Source organism: Embiotoca jacksoni, unplaced genomic scaffold, assembly GCF_022577435.1.
Source record: "Embiotoca jacksoni isolate LCO1_2020_lvr unplaced genomic scaffold, fEmbJac1.0.p SCAF_18, whole genome shotgun sequence".
NCBI lineage: Eukaryota > Metazoa > Chordata > Actinopteri > Embiotocidae > Embiotoca > Embiotoca jacksoni.
This window is the reverse complement of record NW_027185318.1, coordinates 4,872,093-4,893,289: the sequence shown is the minus strand read 5'-3', so window position 1 is coordinate 4,893,289 and position 21,197 is coordinate 4,872,093. Positions and strand designations below refer to the sequence as shown.

At 41.9% G+C, this 21,197-nt stretch overlaps 1 long non-coding RNA gene across 2 annotated transcripts; it reads right to left on the bottom strand.

The window, feature by feature from the left end:
- Nucleotides 1–9,489: 9,489 nt before the first annotated feature.
- Nucleotides 9,490–15,189, bottom strand: LOC138199667 (uncharacterized). Of its 2 annotated transcripts, none has more exons than XR_011178362.1 (3): nucleotides 15,106–15,189; nucleotides 10,680–10,839; nucleotides 9,490–10,063 (listed from the first exon to the last, which is right to left on the bottom strand). It is a non-coding gene; the product is annotated as an uncharacterized lncRNA (long non-coding RNA). The 2 variants fall into 2 exon arrangements; XR_011178363.1 differs by adding an exon at nucleotides 13,964–14,152 and having other exon boundaries at nucleotides 9,490–10,839; nucleotides 15,106–15,148.
- Nucleotides 15,190–21,197: the final 6,008 nt, after the last annotated feature.

The following is a 21,197-nucleotide window of genomic DNA, read 5'->3' as shown; positions in this document are numbered from 1 at the left end:
GTGGAAGAACAGGGTTTAATAACGAAGATTTTTATCATGGCGGGTTCATGATTGAAAAAAAAAATACATGAAAATACTTCAAAACAAACACATAAATATTCACAACTTATCTTATGAATAGAGTATTTGAATGCAATGATTGATGACTGCATTACTTCCCCAAAATGTTGTCATTTACTCTCATGTAAGTAAGAACATGAGAGATTGTTGTGGCTCAAAAACTGGTACACTTTATAATGACAAAGACAAAAAAAAAAGAAGCTATTTTTAAAGGACAGGTGTGCAATTTTTTTGCAAACTAATTGATTGATTTATTGCTCAGATTATTTATGAGTTAAAATAATCCAATTACTGCAACATGTTGCAAAATGTTATATATCAGTTAGAGCGTCAGTTTAATTTGCAAATTCAGATCATCACATCCTGAATAAGAAATCTGTTGTTGTTGTTTTTTGTTCATTTTTTTGTTAGTTTGCTTAGTAGCCAGCTGGTGTAAAAGTAATTTTATTTGGTGCAAAAATAAATCCAGATAAAATAACTAAACAAATTTTAATTTATAAAAGAAAACTAAAGTACAAAATAGGGGAACCGATCTATGTACTAAGAAAATATACACATATACATTGCATACAAAAAGGCTTGCACATATAAAAATAAAGACAATGAACTACAGAGTAAAAGGAACAATAAATGAGCAGGCAGATGTAGTAGATGTTGGTATAATATAATAATTGGTCAGATAACCGATTGTTTCCGATATTTGATCCTTTCAACAGATCTGTTTTCTCATCAACCCAATACTAGTTTAAAAATGTTGCAACACTGCATTTCTTTTACGAGGAGTAAAAAGTGCCGATTCATGTTTGTCTTTACATCCTAAATAGACTTGGATCTGGTTTATATTCCTTCTTAGAGCTGAAAACTTTGGAAAACTGATTATTTACAAATTAAAACAAAATTTCGAAATAAAATAAAATTTGAAAATGGTTACAGTGTTTTGTGCTTCTCTACGTCGCCAAAAGGCACCAAGAAACGGAAATAAAAATGTTCAGGTCATCGGACCAACACTGTACCTCACAATGTGATGTAATAGCCCCCCAACCCCCCCCACCCCCTCCACCCCCCTCACAGCCAATGTGAGCCAGTTATTTCTTCCTCTTCAAAGGTGTGTAAATATTTTCCATCGAATCATCCCACCTGAGTCACCGTTAGCGGATGATGACACAGAAAGTTGTTTACATTCTTCTGGGCAGATTATCATCAGCCCGCACAGCTGCAGGTAAGAAGCAGGCAAATTAGTTCCCCAAATCCCCAGAATCATCAAAAGAAATGATGAATTAGCTTTGGGGCACTTTGAACGGTAAACAGTGTGAACAGCACTCTGCTACTTCCAGCAGAAGCCCACAACTGACAGTCACACAGGAAGTCTGGCGGAGAAACGTCCAATAATAAGTAGCTCTGACATACATTTTTGCACAACTTAACTGCATAACACTCTGCAGTTGGTTGTAAACTGTGAGTCGGCTTTATGTAACAAACTGAAAAGAAACACTGAGTGAAAACAAACAGCTTTGTCAGAGACAGGGGGCTGAGGAGGCTTAAAAGATGCTATCAGCTATGTTCAAAGTTTCTCCTCAGACAAACACTGAGTCAGAAACCTAACAGTTGACCCCCCCTCCCCCCCCTCCTCCCCTCTTCCTCCTCCACCGCCTCCCCATCCCTGCCACACACAAACACACACCAACACACAGATACAAGCTCCTGCTCCTGGATCCTGGTTTACTGTTTATTCATCCCAGTGGAAGGACACCTGCTTCTCCTGGAGCTTGTTTGTGTTTGCACTGAGGACATGGAATAATACAGAGAGGGGGTGGGGGGGGTGAGGATCTGTGTGTGTGTGTGTGTGTGTGTGTGAGAGAGGGAGAGGGAGAGGGAGAGAGGGGAGGCTGGGAATATGTGGTTGTCCTGCTGATGGTGGATGTGACTAGATGCTGACTCGACAGAGCACACACTGGGAAAACAGACAAAGGAAAGCAGTGTGAGGATCAAAGCAATGATATCCAGCCTGAGAAAAGACCTGCCCGGTTCCTCTCGGGGAAGTGGAAGACACTGTAGATCCGTGGTGGAAGAAGTAGTAAAGACAAAAACAAAAAAAGAGAAATGACTCCTGTCACCATCTTGATCTACGCTCAGCAAACCTTTTTTTGTTTTTTTGTTTTTTTGTGTGTGTGTGATTAAAGTCTGCTCTCCAGCAGGGCTGAACCCACACCCAAACCAGGCTCGCTGCCGTTGCTTCTGTTCAACAGCCAGAGGCGAAGAGATGATGTGGGAAGAAGCAGAGACACAAACAGGAGGGAGACAAATGAAAAGGGCATTTTCCAAACTGCAGCCTGGATGCACAGGCAGCAGTTTCCAACTGTTTCCAACGACTCCAACTCTCAAGGATGCTGTTTGTCCCCTCCGTGATACCCTCCAACACCCCCCACCCTCCACCCTTCAGCACCCCCGCTCCCCCTCTCCCCCCACACACACACACTCCCACCTCCTAGAAGTCAGTTAGTTTTCAACACCGTACCACCCCACTCCAGGCATCTAACCGAGATGGAAATGAGATGCAAATCCTTCACCGCTTTGTCCAGCATGTGAGCACTTGCCTGAGTCGACAGCGCTTGTAACTGTACCGACTGAGTCACACCGGGCCGTCTCTTCGGGTTTGAAATTTGGGTGCTGATGGTAAAGCTTGCGGTTGTTGGGTAAACAACGGCCGAGCCTATGTGAACAATGACACGGTGTTGCAATGCATTTGGAGATCATTATCATGTCGTTGGTCGTTGTCTGTCTGAATGTTAACAGACATCAAATAATCAAATACGTGCAGTCAGAGCTTTTCAATTTTGAAAGTGATGCAAGCTGGGCAGGACTCCTATTTATCTCCACCTGGGTGACAGTTGAGTCTCTTCGACAAATATTATTTTATTGACATTGTGGGATTGCCATCGCTCCTGTATAAATTATTACTTGTGGTTTTAACAGACTCCTTTGCTGCTCACAGACTTTCTGACTCAGCCGTTCTTGGAGGGACATTTAGAGTTGAGGGTCGACCGAATGAGACGCAAACACCTCGATGGCGTTTTGTAGCGTTCTGCTGAGGCCGGGGTTCGATGGTATCACAGTGTCTTCCACTGATTACAGTAAAAACAGCCCGGAGCACTGAGGGCACAGCACACCCGCATATGCTGCTGCTCCACAACTCCTAATACACACACACACACGCACACACACACACACACACAGACACACACACACACACACACACACACACACACACACACACACACACACAGACACACACACACACACACACACACAGACACACACACACACACACACACACACACACACACACACACACACACACACACACAGACACGCACACACACACACACACACACACACACACACACAAACAATCCATTAAGAATCCCAGAATCCCATAACAACTGGAAAAACCATTGACTTGTGTGTGTGTGTGTGTGTGTGTGTGCGTGTCTGTGTGTGTGTGTGTGTGTGTGTGTGTGTGTGTGTGTGTGTGTGTGTTTTGCCTTGCAACACTACTGATGCTTTAGCCCTGAGCTGTGGATATTACTGACCATTCACTTTGTTTAAAAAAAAAAAAAAAGTCCCCTATTATTACTCACAATATATGTATATGGAGCGCAGGACTCAATTAGACTCGCGAAGAGGATTTGTCATCACGTACCTCATGAAGAAGAATGATTAAATAGTTTAGTCTTTGTGACTCAGATCGAGATGCACGGACATGTTTCCTTCATTTAACTGCATTTTATACCAACCTAAAATAATATATCACAAAAAAAAAAAAAAAATTGAGTCCGAGAGGCGGGGACAAAAAAACACATCACGCAACTGCTCATTCAGCATGACCCACTGGTCTTAATGCACTGAAATGATACAGGAACATTATGATTAGCTTCAGAGTTAATTGCTAGACACAAAAACATAAACTTTTATGAATTTGTATTAAATAAAACTCAAATGAGCTTGTAAGGGCTTCAAAAAAAAAAATACAATGACGTCTAAAATTTGATTTGAAAAAATAAATAAATGAATTAATGACTGGGCACATCAGTTTAGATAGATATCACGTTCATGAGCATGGAAAGGACGGATGGAGAGACAACCCGAAAATAAATGCCTCTGTTCTCAGCAGTGTTTTTGCACAACATTATGACCACCAACCTCAAAGGGCTCCTCCTCCATCGACACCTTGACCCCCCCCTCCCCCCCCCCCTCCCTCTCTGTGACGACTGGCCAGGTTAGGAGACAGCTGGAGAGACTCCACCAGCGCAAGGCTGCAGGACCTGACGGCATCAGCTCCGGGGTCCTGAAGACCTGCGCCGTCCAGCTGGCTGAGGTCCTAAAACACCTCTTCAACCTGAGCCTGAAGCAGGAGGAAGTCCCAGTGCTGTGGAAGACGTCCTGCCTGGTTCCAGTCCCTAAGAAGACGACTCCATCCGGCCTTGACGACTACCGACCGGTTGCCCTCACATCTCATGTGATGAAGGTGCTGGAGAGGCTGGTCTTGGCCCACCTCGGGCCGCTGGTGAAATCTTCTCTGGACCCTCTGCGTACCAGCCTCATGTGAGAGTGGACGAAGCCATCATCTACCTGCTGCAACGAGCTCAGTCTCACCTGGATGGTACAGGTGACTCTGTGAGAATCACTTTCTTTAATTTCTCCAGTGCATTCAACACCATCCAACCACTGCTGCTGAGTGAGAAGCTGCGGGTGGTGGGGGTGGACACGTCCACCGTCTCCTGGATCACTGACTACCTGACAGGCAGACCACAGTTTGTCCGTCTGGGCGGTGTGCTGTCTGATACGGTGGTCAGTGGTACTGGAGCGCCTCAGGGAACTGTTCTGTCTCCCTTCCTGTTCACCTTATACACAACTGACTTCCAGTCCAACTCAGAGTCCTGCCATCTGCAGAAGTTCTCTGATGACTCTGCAGTGGTCGGGTGTATAAGGGATGGACGGGAGGACAAGTACAGGGCAGTAGTGGGGGACTTTGTGAATATAAAATATAAAATGCACAGTATATACAGTATATACAGTGCAGTATATATCTATATATATTATATACAAACAACCAAGAAACACAGACAACAGTGTTATTGTTGTGTGATGGATTTTGCCAGAGGTGAGTTATTGTACAGTCTTATTGCAGTGGGCAGGAATGATCTCCTGTATCTGTCCTTGTGACAGCGGAGCTGGAGGAATCTTTTAGAGAAAGTGCTCCTCTGTCCCTGCAGCAGGTGGTGGAGAGGGTGGACAGGATTATCCAATATGGACAATAGTTTGTTCAGCGTCCTCCTCTCCACCACCTTTTCCAGGCTGTCCAGTTTGCAGCCGATGATGGAGCCGGCCTTCTTAACCAGTTTGTTAAGTCTGTTGGTGTCACCGGCTCCAATGCTGCTCCCCCAGCAGACCACAGAGAAGTGCAGTTCACTGGCCACAACAGACTAATTCTTGAGTCCAAGTGAGCCGAATCCTTCGTTGCTTGACTGTAAACATGTTAAAACATGTAAACCAAATGAGTTTGCATCTTATTGTGAGTATTTGTTCACCTATCAGTTTATTTGGAGGTGAGATGCTGATCTGAGAACAGTTATGCTTGGATTCACAGATTGTGGACATGTCCAGACGTACTCATGAGCAAATGTCGGAGGATGTTTTCACTCAGCATGTGGCCAAATTAGTCTCAAAACAGACTTGATTACATTAAATCAGAGGGACATTATTTGTTATGCTTTTTCCCCTCTCCCTTGCTGCTTGCGCTGTGCGAAGTATTTCCATGTTCATTCCATAGGAAATAACACCTCACTACCTGTTTTGTATTTACAGCCAGCCATAAGTCCGAGGCTTTCATAAGCAGCCGTGCAGGCTGTGCGTTGGCTGTTTGAGGAATGCTGGCAAACAGAAAACACAACATTCCTGTGTGGTCATGGACGTTTCAGCGTGCTATTTCAAGACACATCCGTGGGAAATTTTGTCACTTGCTGTCAAAATTCACACAGGGAGACGTATTTTATGAACGCAGCAGGCAGGACTTTTGACATAAGATGAAACCTTTTTAATGTATCTCCAGAAAACAGAAGAAATATGCTTCACTGTTTTCAGTTTGGATAGTGCTCCTCAGTTGCCTAAAGATATCATCAGATGCCAAACTCCTCCTCTTGTTAGGCTCTGCACTAATTTTATGGCTGTTTTAGTGAGCCATAATTGATGATGTAAATCAAGTGGTTTGAGCCTGATCACACCAAATCTGAATAATAATTACTCACCAGGCTTCAGAGAAAGGTGGTGTCTGTCTGGATCTGCTTGTGTGACTGGATCCTTCAAATTAGCCCTTCACAAGTCTCATTATCTCAATCCTGAGTTGATAAAGCACTTTGTTCAGTACGGCCAAACAAAGTCCTCTTTTTTTTAGCCTCTTTTCTTCTGTCGATAATTGTTCTGCCTCACTTGTCTCAAGTCTTGGGACTTACAGGTACTTTCAGAGACGTACGGACAACAATGTGTGCATTATTTCTTTTGTCACATGGAAGCTGTATGGGGTGGATGAGACCGGTGAGGTGACTTCAGTGAAGACGGGTGTTGTTGAAGAAAGCGTGAGAGACTGTCCAAACGAGCTCCGCCACTTGTCATCTTGCTCAACCTCCCATTCTGCCCCGTCCAGTTTTGTGATCGTGTCGTGATTGGTTCCAGCTCACCTGCACTAGCAGAAATCACAACTTGTCACTTTTTATTGCATGTTTCAATGGAAATTGAAAAAAATATAAATCAAAGTATCAAAAGGAAACAGTCTGATGCATTTCAGTGTTGCAGGGGAGCTAATTTGAACGATTTCATATTCTTTCATTTATACCAGTGTATCTCATTTAAGATGATCACATGTTTTAGAGGTAAAATCAGACAGAAAGGACACTTCCAGTGTTTTATTTTTGTATATTACTGGATTATTATTGCATGTTTTAATGTATAATTTTACTGCTGGAATAGACAGCTGCCTCATCAGTAAGGGCCGGGACTCCCACTGACATACAATATATGCAATTAGGTAGATTGATTTACTGTACAAGAATGCATTATGCTATATTACAAGTTTAATAAGGAGAAGTAAAAAGTATAATATTAGCTTTTTATGTAATGGAGTAGAAGTATAATACAAGGACCTCTTAATTTCACTTGAGTAAGGTTGTTTGTAATTGCTTTCCATCACGCATGAACTAAATGTTGTTCTATCATAAAGAAGCTGTTCAGAGACTTTGCCAGACCAACACAAATTGTGCTTGATTGAACTGTGAGACTCTGGATTTAACTCTGAGACTTCCACCATGATGCTTTCAGACAGACATTCAGGTTCGACCATACAAACACAAACAGACATGAGTTCACGCTCAGCAGAGAGGAACCCTTCCTGAGCAGATAGTTTGTCAAACCTGAAATGTGTCATTAAGAGGAAGCCGGAAACAAAAACTAAATCTCAGATGTTTTCTGGAAAATGTACTTAGCTCTAAAACAATGACAGATTTGGCTTGACGATTTCACAAAGGCAAAATAAGGTCTTGCAGGCGGATCCTTAACCCGTAAGAAAGATTATATATTTTTTTTTTACTTTCAACAACTGTCAAAAGGACACAATGAAGCCTCTCCCTGCATAGAGAAACACAAGTAACACCATGTCTCATTAATAATGTTGAAGCTCAATGAGGTGACATTCCTGTTGGTTGAGTTGTTGCAACACAAGCCAGAGTGTCATCAGACCTACTTTCTGTCTCAGAGAGAAGACAGAGAGTTCATGGAAATTTTGAATTCATTATTTTTGTCTTTATACTGTTATTCAAACGATTGTTTTTACAGTGCGGGTTATATAAAAAAAAATTCATTGTTATCTAAGGTTTTACTTGATTACAATTGAAGCTATGTAATGTCCATGTTTTTCTGATTGACTAAGATGAACCTGAGATCAGAACATGCTGAGGGGCTGTCGAGAGCGAGTGATATGGGAGACATTTCACTCTGGGCCATTTATAGTGACACACACTCATTTATAGTCAGTTATTGAATTTTTCTGTGGCGATGTATCAGTCATCAGGATCTCAGCGGGCATGTGTGTACCTGCATGAGTTTCTGTTGTCTTCAAGCCAACCGTTGCTGCTTGCCGTTTACTACAATTTCATTATTGTGAGGGAGCCTTGTGCATCGAAACCCATCTCTCCTTCGTCACCCGTTTTAACTGTAGCATATACAAAACCACCCATTATGGTTCTGCTTCATTCTGGATCAGCGAGTCGACGAGGGTCACTGTATTGGTAAAAAAGTAAACTGCGAACTCCAAGATAGCCAAAACAAAAACAACACAAAAAGTGAACAATGTGCCCGGACACAGGGCAGGAGAAGAAGTTTCACTTGAAGGAGGGCCAAGACTCTGAGCCTGAGGCGGATGATGAACAATGATGGCAGTGATGATCTTCCCTAAACACGTGCGCAAACATCTTCAACACAGAGAAAACATACATCATTTGTTGGACTCTTTCAACTTAATAAGCCAAATGAATGAAGGGAAGGAGTCTTATGACAGCATCAAAATGCTTCTCCTCACAGATGCCTGAAAAAAAAAGCTTCATGTTGAAAAATAAAACATTTTATAGGTCTATAGTTACCTGAAGGATTTGTAGAAACAAACAATATGGATTCTATTACTTTGTGTGAGCAAAGTTCATCTTTCAACTCGAGTTTTGTTTGTGGTGTTGAGGTCTTGTATTGATTTAAAAAGGAATTTAAATGGATCCTGCGGAATATTAAGTTGAACAGTCAGCTAAATAAAGAATATATGACACATTAATTTGAGAGGAGATGGTATTGATTTACTTTAGTATTTCTAAAATCTTGGCAACAATACTGTCTGTTCTTTAAGTACTTTGTCATGAGAAGTATTATCGGTTCTTGATCAATATCAATATGATCTTTACAGTATAAACAAATTGATTGCATCTGTCTGATCACGTGTCATCGAGGCTGTCATGTGTGCAGGGCCAGAGGGAGTATGAAACTGCTGCTAAAACAACGCCTTTACATGGATGCTTTTGTTGAGTGAGCCACAGCACCACCTCTGACCTGAATCCATCGCAGGGTGGAGCAGAGAAATCACTGCAGTTGACAAGCTTGGATTAGGCCAACCGTTACCTTTTGTTTTAATTTCCATGTAAGGTTTCCCTTTATGTGTGTGTGTGTGTGTGTGTGTGATTGGATCTGTGTGGCACCTATATGTGCACAAACACATGCAGAAGGACACAACTGACACAGAAAATCTTTGTGACGCATTTGTTTTAGTTGTATTTCAATTCAAATTCTTGGTTTTAATAATGTGGTGTTTTATGAACACTTTAATCTCTTTAACCGTGACGAGAGTTGCTCAAACGCTGGAATCGTCATATCAAATATTTGTAGCTGAATGTAATGGCATGATTTTATTTGTCATATTGAAGACATTTTATTGAGGCTTTTTGACTCTTCTCTCTGCATTTGTTGTGGTACATGAACAGCAGTAGGGCAGATTGATGAGAAATATGTAAATGTACAAGCATCAAACTACAAGATACAACAACTGTATTAAAAAAAAAATGCTGAGAGGTGGGATCTAAATTCAAGTGTGAGAAGAGTATAAAAACACTAAACACATAAATTACTGCAATATCCGGAGTATTGCAAAGGTGAATTATTGCACCAAATTGACTGTACTGTTAAGTCAGTATTACACAGTTTAAAATATAAATTCTACTGTATTACTTATGGGTTGAAGAAGCTGCTGACAGGAGGAAGATAAGTCGAAGGGACACTTTAATGGCACTCTGAGGAAGGAGTTGAAAAGTTTGGTGGCCACAGGCAGGAGTGACTTTCTCTGGTGCTCTCTGGTGCTTGTCAGTGGAATCAGTCAGTCCGGTGCGGGACCAGCCCGTCATGGAGGGGGTGGGACAGGCTATCCAAGATGACACAAAATAACAGCATCGTCAGTGGTCCTTATTAGTGCAGCAGTGTGCGCTAATGACCAGAAGAGGGCAGCACCTGATAACACACACGTGTTCCAGTATCCAAATTCTCTCCTTTCACTGGGTTAAAAAAAAAAAAAAAACGTTGTACATTTTTAACCTTTTTCAAAGATTTGTCTTAACACGCCTTCTGCTCTGTTCTGTCATCGGGCAAAAAAAAAAAAAAAAAAAAAAAAAAATTAGCTTCACACACACATACACACCAACTTCACACTGCTAAAGGGGGCTTTATATAGTCAGCCTTTTTCTGACCCCTCTATTTGTATGCAAATGTCTTCCTGTAGGACGGTGTATAGACGCTCTCCTCTATGGAAATTAGCAGAAGGCTGAAAACTGACGCTGCAGATAAAAGACATGGTTTGATATGAGGCCTCTTAGCTGGCAGGCCTCTTATTAGGGGTAATACTCTCTCTCTCTCTCTCTCTCTCTCTCTCTAACACACACACACACACACACACACACACACACAAAGAGGCAGAGCTGCACGGTGTCTGACTCTTTGTCTCTTTCCTTTCTGGTCTCCTTTCTCTCTCATGAATATTTCACCATTTTCATTCCCCTGTTGAGTTTTGCTCTTGCCGGCTGCTTCTCTCTTCAACGCCCTTCCCTCTCTCATCTTCTTCCTCGCTTCCTTTCCCTCAGTCTTTTATCTTGATGACTGTGACGATGGGGGTTTGGTATTAATCTGTCTGTGTCCGAGTGGAAGCTAAAAAGAAAACCGAAAAAGGAAAAAAATGAATGTGTTATCATAGATGCCACCATTGAACCAGAAGCTGCAGGGTACTGAGCAGCTAGCGGTGCTCACTTGATTGATCATCTGAGTTTGTCATGTTTTTTTTTGTCTCTATCCAGAAATACCTCTTACGTCAGAAGATGATTTTATCCCAATTAAGAATCTATTTAATGTGAAATCTACATGTGTGCTGCATGTCTCCAAGTGTGCACTGTAGCGATGGGACCCATAAAATATTTGGGCCTATTTGAAAATGAGTGGACAAAGAGAGGGAGATGACAGATACTCCACAAAGGGGAGGATACAGGAAACAGGACATCGTGGAGGGAAGTGCCGCAACATCATTCTCTCCCCTGCTGTTCCTCCTCCTCCTCCTCCTCCTCCTCTTCCTCCTCCTCCTCCTCCTCCTCCTCCTCCTCCTCGTCCTCCTACTCACCACACACTCACACACAGATGTTCCCGTGTAATTCCCCTCCCTCACAATCCTCTGCACTTGTAAAACGTTGGCGTGCCACTGGTAACCATGGAAACCACTGCACATCGGCTGCTTGAAATGCATTTCGCAGCAATCTCAGCGTGAAAGCGCGACCATCCCTCCCACTGGAGGGAGAGAGGCTGCATTCATCACCATGACGAGGGCGGCGCCGGGGTGTTAATGTGGTGGACGTTACTGTACACACAACAATTCAAGTCACAGAATTCAAGTGTCAGAAGTCTTCCTTCTGACAGCACGCATGTCTTAAACATTTGAATGACGTGTTTTTTTTTTGAGTGAAACAACAGCTCAAACGGGAAGAACAATGGGGAAAATTCAATCTTTCAACGGATCTGCTAACATGTACAAAAAAAAACATGGGAATATACATGGGCTTCACATTGAAAATGTGACTCATGAAAACCATGAACATGTTCCCAAAACCCATTTCACAATATGTGGTCAGTCAGCCAGTTAGTCACTCACTCACTCACTCCTTGTTTAGCTGCACTGTTTCTGAATAATACACAAGCAAAAATATGAAATATGATTAAATAATCAAATCAAATATCTCATAAACCCTTTTGTTTTTTTGATCCCTTCCTCTTGAAATCCTTGAATTAGTGGACGAGTTTTCAGTAACCATCTTTTGTCACTGATTCCACTTGTTTCCAAGTGCTCTGTTGAGACTTATGACACGCACTTTTGGGATTTTCAAGACCCATGCTTTTATGCTGATTAATCATAATTCACCCACATATGAAAACAAAATCTCCTTTTCTTGCATCGGTCAGTGAAATTGCAACAACTCACAACGAAGTAAAAAAAAAAAAAAAATGCATATAACAATTGTGTTGTGTTTTTCTGTGTGCACGAGTTAAAATTACAGCATTTTATTGTACATTTGAATCCGTCTGACGACCATGTCACCGTCTACCTGCTCACACACACACCTACACACCCTCCTGTCTCGATTTCAGTCTACCTCTGTCATTGTGTCTAGCTATCAGGCCAGTCAACGCCCCGGGACAGCTGTCATGGTGGAATGTAAACAGCTGATTGAATCACATCAAGACTCACAATTAGAGAGGAAAAACAGTGTTGTTAATACCAGAAGACACAGACTCACCCTTTATTCTCTCTCACTTCCTTTGTGTGTGTGTGTGTGTGTGTGTGTGTGTGTGTGTGTGTGTGTGTGTGTGTGTGTGTGTGTGTGTGTGTGTGCAGTACCAGGTGTCGACCAGATTAGTGACCAGTCGGCGGTGACACACTCCCCTGGCATCCTCCCTCAGTCTGCCTCCCCCTCAATCCTGTCTGTCTCCGTCTGTGCTTGACTCTCTTTATCTGCCTGTCTCTGGTAGGCACCAAATGACCTCTCTGCCCAAAAATTGGGGCCTGCCAGTGAGCGTGTCAGTCTCTTTTTATTTTATTTATTTTTTTATTTTCTTACTGCCCGTGGTCCCCATGGCAACAGTCAAAGTCAGGCAAATGGGGACAGAAAAGCGACACGGTGAGAGGGAGGTTTGTTGAGATGAATTGTGGCGTGGAGACTATGCAAGGCTCTGTGGCTGGATTTCACTGGAAAGTGCTGACTTTTATGAACACCTTCACTCACTAAGATTTGATGTTTAAGACCTGGGTCGAAATCCCTCCTTTAACATGTATTCATGAAGGTAGGATTTATTGTCGTAGATTGGGCACCTAATAATGCGGCACAGTAACTCAGAGTTGATTTCTTAACATTGTTTTCAATGGGGGAGGACTGTTAAGTCTTTATAATGGTAATAGCCAACATGCACACTTGCTGTAAAACAAGTGTAGGAGTCTACAGCAATGCTAGAAGCTCTATGCCAACATTTTCTAATAAGCACTGAACAAAAAGTACAGCTGAGGCTGATTTATTTTGCAGGTATTTGGTTGCACATTTTGGACAAATTAAAATATTGCTGTGATTATGGGGCTAAATAAAATCTCAGAGGATCAGCACAGTATTTACACATCGTCTTGACTGAAACAGTTAATGTCTGGGAAATCCTCCTGCAGTTGTGGACCAAAGACTTGGACTGACCGACAGACCGTAAACAATCAACACCACCACCACCATTCGTTATTCATTATTACACTCTGGAGACTTATTAAGCATATTGTAGAAGCATACTGTGTGCAGCTGATCCGCTCAGTTTGTACCCGCTTCAACCTATTAGTATTAAAGATATGCATTTCCTCTGGACGTGTCCAAAATACAAAACCATTCGATGTAAATATTGTTAAGGTTTTTCAAAGGCCTAGTATGACCCGGGGCAGCACGGTGATGCAGTGGTAACCATGCGTGGTCTCGTGGCACGGTGGTTCTGGGCTTTGGGTGACTCTAAGCTCAGTTTGTTTTCTGTTGCCACAAGGCAGGTCAGACACAATGGCAAATAAGCTGTTATGTCTTTACCTACATTTACATATATTAATATGGATAAAAATGAATGTATTATGGATATTATGATGCATTTGTGGAATAGAATTGGACCTTCGGACATGGCATAAGATGATAGGGTACACACCATTTATGATTTTTTTTTTTTAAATTATTACATAGAAATAGTTTGCATGACAAACTAAAACAAATCTAACCTCTCTGCTGTAACATCTCAGAACAGGAGAGGAAATGGAGATGAGAGCCGAGAGCTCGTCATCAGAGCACAACATGACCTGAGGCCTGGACACTGATTGAAACGTCTGTCTCCTCTGCCGTCTGGGGTCCTCAGTCTTGTAGCCAGATTACTTCAGTGAAACAAAGCCCTTGTGCTGGCAGTTTTGTGCCTGTGGAGGAAAATCCTTCATCACAAGTATACATGATAAAGTCCATGTGTATCTCCATCTGGGTGAGTCTGATAGTCTTGCATAATCATCTTCAGCAGACAGCCTGAAGTTAAAACATATATGAACTGATTTTCTCTGTCGGACACCATCGTACTGTTACTATTAAACAGCAGTTAAGCTGTTGTTGGAACTTAAAATGATTAAAATCTAGATCACGTTGAAAATGTATAAAACACATATGGAAACAAAGCACCTATAGCTTATCAGATGTTCCATTTTTTGGGTCATAAATCACTTCCTGTTGAAGCATTGTTTCCAGGAAGACATTGCGGCTGCACTTCCTGCAGGGATATTCTTGTGTATTTCTGACCGCAGGATATGTGCACCAGTTCTGGTTCTGTGCCTTTTCTAAATATAGCATTTAGAAAAGTACATTATTGAAATAGTATAAGACCATTTCAGATAATCATTTATCAGATTTTGAGAAAATGTTTTGATGTGACTATCGCTGTGTTTGAAATTTTACTTTTGATACTCAGATATCGTCTCAGTTATCTATTCAATTACATGAAGCTGATGTTTTTAAATGACAACATAACTCAAATTGCCGCCTTGTGGTTGTATGCCTCCACCAACCAGAGGTTTATTTTTGTTGGTTCGAACTTTAAAGAATTTGGTAAAGCTGTTCGCAGAACATCATGATGTCACAGCGAATTTGAGCTTCGACCTTTTGAATATAAAATGTCATCACGGCATCATGTTATCCTATTTTACATTTGTATTGCATTTTGTCATTAGCTTGTGAAGCCTTGTGTTACGGCCACATATATGTGAGGTCACAGTTACCTTTGACCTCTGAGCATCAAAGGAAAGAAGAAAGAAGAACAGTTAGATCAATGGAACGATAATAAGTGAAATAAAAGTATACAGTTGGGGTGGAGAGCCTCTCTTACCTGCTTTAATGGATTGTTGTAGATGAGACGTCAGCTGCTCAGTCCCGGCTTCAACGAACACTTGAGCTGAGGTAAGAGCTTGGTTCGGTGGAGGCCTGTGAGGCATTCAGATACAAACACACAAACACAGTGCAACCAAGTTAAAAAAAAAACCATAAAAAAACCCCTCTATGACATTTTGGGAGAATGGCTTTGATGCTAAGTTACATAAGAATAATGATGTCGTTCTCACACACAAGATTGATTCATTTTCTCATCCACGTATTGGCAAAACAATTATTGCCTCTCTTCATGTAATGAAATACTCTATTACTATTTCTCTTTGATTTCTCTTTTTACAATCCACTGTATCGCTATTCCCTGCAAAATGCTCAATAAGGCATCAAAACTATGATCTCAAAACTTTTACCTGCCTTGTCTTTAGATATTCATGCTGTATCCCCGACTTGCTCTTTCTCATTCTTTCTCTCTATTCGGGTCTGCGGTGTGGCCCCGGCTGTAGCTGTTGCTAAGTTTATCTCAATAATCCGGAGCCCCAGAGGCATGCAGAGGCAACCCAGAAAAGACAGAGTGCGCCATCAGTATAATCAGGGGAGGGAAGAGGACGAGGAGGACGAGGAGGACGAGGACGAGGAGGAGGAGTAGGAGGAGGAGGATGGTATAAAACTCATGATGGCCTGTTCTGTTTTCCAGGAGCAGCACAAGGGACTGTGGGCAAACATGCGCGTAAGCAGGTGGTTTCATCAGTGTGTGGGTATGTGCGATGGCTCAGCGTGACATTGAATTACATAACAGGAGAAAATATTAGTTAGAAATGACAGCAGGGTGTTTTTGTTTTTTTTAATCATAAGAGATGAGCTCACTGCCCCGTTCACAGTGACCTTTCTGCTGCTGTTTGCCTGGAAAGCTCTGGAACTGACTCAGCCACTTAATAATTAACACCAACCCCCCCCAAACCATTACATGTGGCTCATGCTAATTATGCCATGAAGCACTGGACTGTGTGTTGGTTTGACAAGCTCACAAGGTGTCCGGTCAGCCAAACTTTGCTGCTGATGTAAATACAAATAACAAAAAAAACAGGTTATAACGTTGTCTTGTTTGTAGAAAGTATCATTCTCCCCTCAAATTTTTCCCCCATTATGAAAGTCTCTGATATAACTTAAAATCTACATGAGTATTATCACGTACAGAGAAGGCCGGGACGCCAGATTTATGGTCCAGTTCAGCACAGCAAATGCACCCCACGGTTTTAGCTGCAACACTGGGATATGCTCCAATCCTATTAATATATTGATCCGAAGTGAGACATTCACTCTGAATAGCTGAGTTTGTGACGTCTTTGCAGTGAGCTAGCGTCATCACCGTGGGTCTGCAGCCAAACACCCCGCTGCACTGGAACCACCTCCGTGTCCAGGACGGGGAGATCTCAACACTGCTGATGAAGGACTGCAGCGGGTGGGGCTGGTAGATAGAAGACCTTTGGCTGTATCCTTAGATATAACATAATGGTGTTGCTGGGTGTTGCTCTCGTTTTTTTTTTTTCCTTTGTCGTAGTCCTGGAATGGGATTGCGCAACTCTTCCACACAGGACCACGACCACAAATGACAGTCATTTTCTTATTTTTGTTTTGTGCCTTAGTCATTTTGAGTTTTTTTCTTGTCATTTTCCACCTTTAATCGTCATTTGTTTGACTTTTCAACAAGAAATGTCAACAGTCATTTAATAGACTGTTCTGATCTGGGGGCTCCTGGGTCTGAATCCTGTAGATATTTTCAGTAATCCATCCGTGACACTAACAAGTCAAATACCGAGACTGGCAGATACAAGAGTGGGAGGTAAATGTCTCTGCCATCTCTCCGTGACGTACCCTTGCTCAACCAGTGCTTTGGTTGTTCATGTGACATGATGTATTAGCTCTTGAGAGTTCTACCTGGTGGCCACTTTCCTATCCCTGCGCCTGCCATCATGCCCTTTCTAATTACATAATAGGTCATCAGTTCTTTTAAAACCAGGAAGCTGGTATTCATACAAATATTAATTTTAGCTCGTCAGAAAATGTTAATGCTTAAGAGACTCGGCCCAACTTCTTTTTCTCAAACCCCTTTGAGGTCACTGGAGAGCATTCAGATGTTTAGTTTTCTGGCTAGTGCTTTGTTTTATGCTGTTTGTTGCATAATGAGATAACAGGATTACTGACAATCATAAGAAGAGGATTAATAAACTAATTAAAAAGACTGGTTGGAAAGCTAAAAACGTTTTTTTTCTAATAGCTGCACAGGATATAAAAGTGTCCATAAAAACCCAGCTGTTTGTTTTAGGTTCAGCAGCTTTCTCTGCAGGCTTGTAGTAGCAGAGACAGGCCAGTACTGGCCCGTCGGCCCGTCAACAGTGGTTGAGCCGTGCCCTCCGATGACTCATAAACTGCTCAACATAATAAAAACAGATGACATGCTTTCTGCACTTTGAAAGTAAAGCTTTCTCTTGGTTAAACTACTGCTGTTTTTGTCACGAGCAAATCGTCGTAACCTGCTCATCCACATTGCAGTCACACGGGCCGTCACACATTACGGAGCATGACTGTGGTACACAGAAGCATGTTACTTACCTCACCTTTGGATAAACCACTGGGAGTGGCCGACGTATCTTCAAACCAGTTTTTAGTAACTTTTAATTTTTCTCACCATGGAGGAGGCAGACTCGGTGCTTGAGAACTTTTATCCCGCACAGCTCCTTGACGATATCAGTTTGAAGGGTCATAAAAGTGTTCACATTTAGTTCCTTAATGGTGCAACGTGTACACCAACATTTCTGCTGGCTCTTTTCAGTTGTAATCTTTCGTTTATGCATGACTCATGTGATTCCTTTAAACTATTGTTTTCCATTTATTTATTTTCACAAATAAATAAATCAGAGGTAAGACGTGGAGACAACTCGTATCAACGCAGGTTCATCTGTATTATTTTGCAACAGTAAAATAACGTTGACAGAAAGGAGTACAGACTTAATGCTCATTGTGATAAATCACAAATTCAAGCAAGAATCAAGAATAGATTTTCACATTGGAAAATTACTAAATTTGAAGTATGTGTACTGTAGTTGACAGGTGTAAATGTGCTGCACCACTGGAACGGTGTTTATGCAGAACCAGATCACTCCAGAGACTAAACATTTAGTGAACGTGTACAGAAAATGCTTTTATGCTTTCTGCTATTACTACAAAATGCACTCCTACCAGCACACCAACGCCTCTCCCCTCAGGGCAATCATGTCCTCGTAATCGCACTTCCTGGGAGAAAGCATTCACTCTCTCTTTTTTTTTTTTTTACGATCTCCGCTACTTTCATTCCTGACTGCATTCCTGTGCAGACCTGGTTGTGTCTCATCTCTGCAAGTTGACACAGGAGCCCATCAACCCCTCCTGTCTCATCTCCTGACTGGATACACACCTAGTGTTGGTATTTGGGTGTGTACCTTGTGAATTTTCTCACTAATTGTTATACTGCAAGTGTGCTTCCAAATTTCCATGCAGCACAAAGCAAAAAATATACAGATGGAGAGGAGGCCATGAAAGCGAAAAACAATGAAATAGAGACAGATGGCAACTGAGAGAGAAAGAAGAGCACTTCAGCCTACTCTTATCACTGTTTCATTTGGCTGAGTCTCTGGTACTCTAGCACCCTGGGTGGGAGTATTGGAAGCCCACTTGTTGTGTAACACCTTGTCCTTCCTCCACACTATCACCAAACTATGCTACAACAAGGTTGAGTCACAACAGCTTTCATCTTCGTGGGAAAGGGTATTTCAAATTTTTATGCTGTTTTCATGCTTCCCCCTTCACTCACTTGCTCCCTAATACACTGAAAAAAATAATATAAAATCAACATCATTCAATGAATTAGTGAATTCAAAAGCAAACCGTGCCAATCAGCTATTAGGTCGATCTGAGCTAATAATCAGTATCTATCCTCATGGAAGTGATTTCAACAAAGTCTCATCATTGTTTGAAGAAAACTGTTGTCACTCTTTCAAGCACGTGGTTTAGTTGGTGCTGCAAAGACGGTAAATGTTAAGAGCATCTGAAAATGGTTAAATTCATACGGAGGACCTTGAATTCGGCTTTCAGGAGCAGCCATATTAGATGCCCTCAGCTAACTGCCCTTTTAAGTGTAGGCTGCAATCTTCAGGACTCTGTACTCCTTGCCAGTGTTGTGCAAGTTACTGAAAAATGATTTAAGGGCAATCATACTTCCTGACAAGCCCTATTGATTTTTCTGTGTTGATCAGCTCTTCTGTTTAACCTCCACTCTCTGTAGTGCTGAGTTTGGAGATTGGCTCCCCTGCATTAATGTAGGCAGTGATAAAACAGCCGCTACATCAGCACCTCGTGGTAACTTTGCTCCACACTGCATGGACCTCTCACTGACCAGGTCAACGACACAAGAGCTGACTTAGCTGATGTCGCTAAGTTGTGAGTCTAATTACACCAGAAATCATCACAGACTGACTGTGTTTTATCTGATAATATATTATACATCCCTCATTTCTCATCTTTCACTTTCTCTCAAGCCCTCTGCTCAGTTCATCTCTCCCGCCTTCAGCAAGTATAACATGTTTTCTTTCTAAGATGAAGCAGGCCAACAAAGAGGCACAAAGTTTTCTGCAGCTATCTGCAAATCCCCTCTTCAGCTCGGTGGCCGGAGACCTGTGGCCTGAAGTGCCGAACCATGTTGTGTGTGTGTGTGAAGGGAAGTGTTGGGGCAAAGACAGTCTGCAGACATGATACTTGAGGCGCCTCGTCCGCGCTTGTCAAAAGAGCAGGACTTGGAGAACAGTATAATTTTCTGCCAGTAAGGAGCCTCTGCATTTATACTGGGTGTGTTTGAACACGTCTGACTGTCGGGCATCCCAGGAAAGGCAAGTCGACGAGAACACAAAGTGAGTGAAAAGAGCCAGGGGAGGGAGAGCAGGTACTAAGCAGACTACATACATTATGAAAGCGGAGGCGTTGGGAGAGACAAAGAGGAAAAAACATTGAGGACACTTTGTGAAGGGTATACTTAAAAACTTAAAAACTTGTTTCCCCTTCTTGTACTCATAGTTGCTCTTTATTTGCTTATTACTGATCTGTCATTCATCCTTACTCTTTAATATTTTTTGATGAACTCTGCTCTTTTCAATTCAATTCAATTTGAACAAGTAATTACACTATAGGTCAAACAGTGAATCATATGTAAGAAGACCTCCCACTATTGTCAATTAGTGAGCATGATGACATATCTGTTCCATAACTAATCCATAGATAGAAATACGAACCGTCAGAGTTCATGGATGTTTCAAGTTTCAAGTGACACATGTGACCTTTAACTTAAGACACATTTTCTCTTCATCCTTTTTTCCCAACTAGAAGGGAAATAAAATTATGTCTTGAGTAAATCTTGGTTTATAAAAAAGAAAAGAAAAGAAAAGAAAAACATTCCCCCTAAAAATTATGAATGTCCTACCTTCCCTTTGGATATCTAAGAATAATCCCTTATCAGTCTGTGGTGCCACAATATAAGCTTCATTTACTTTCCCACAAGATTGCAAGGTAATGCACAGACTGTTATCGTGAACTATAAATCATTTTTTCAGAGAGGGAGAAGTGAGGGCTGTAAAATAGAATCATATTATGCAGCTGACTTTGATGGAGGTCATGCTATACAGTGATGGCTGCACATACAAATGGTGTGCATGCAGAATATTTTCCACCCAAATAATAAGTGGAATTCAGTGGAGAAGCATCCCAGCACGTCAGTTTCACTGAAAATCAAAACAACACGCTAAAATGCAGGACCGGGGTCTAAATCCCACTCGACAACTCAGTGACATTTTCCATTGGATCTAATTATGGCCTTGGTCCTATTGAAATCCTAGTGTGTGCTTGTGTATGTGTGTATGTATGCATGTGTGCGTAAGGGAGAGTGAAAGAGAGTGTTTTAATTACCTGTAATCAGAGCTTAGAGGTGGGCTGTGAACTGGAGCACAGAGGCCTGATTGCCAAGAGACGACCTCCCACCATCACATGGTGTGGTGTGGAGACCACCTTCTA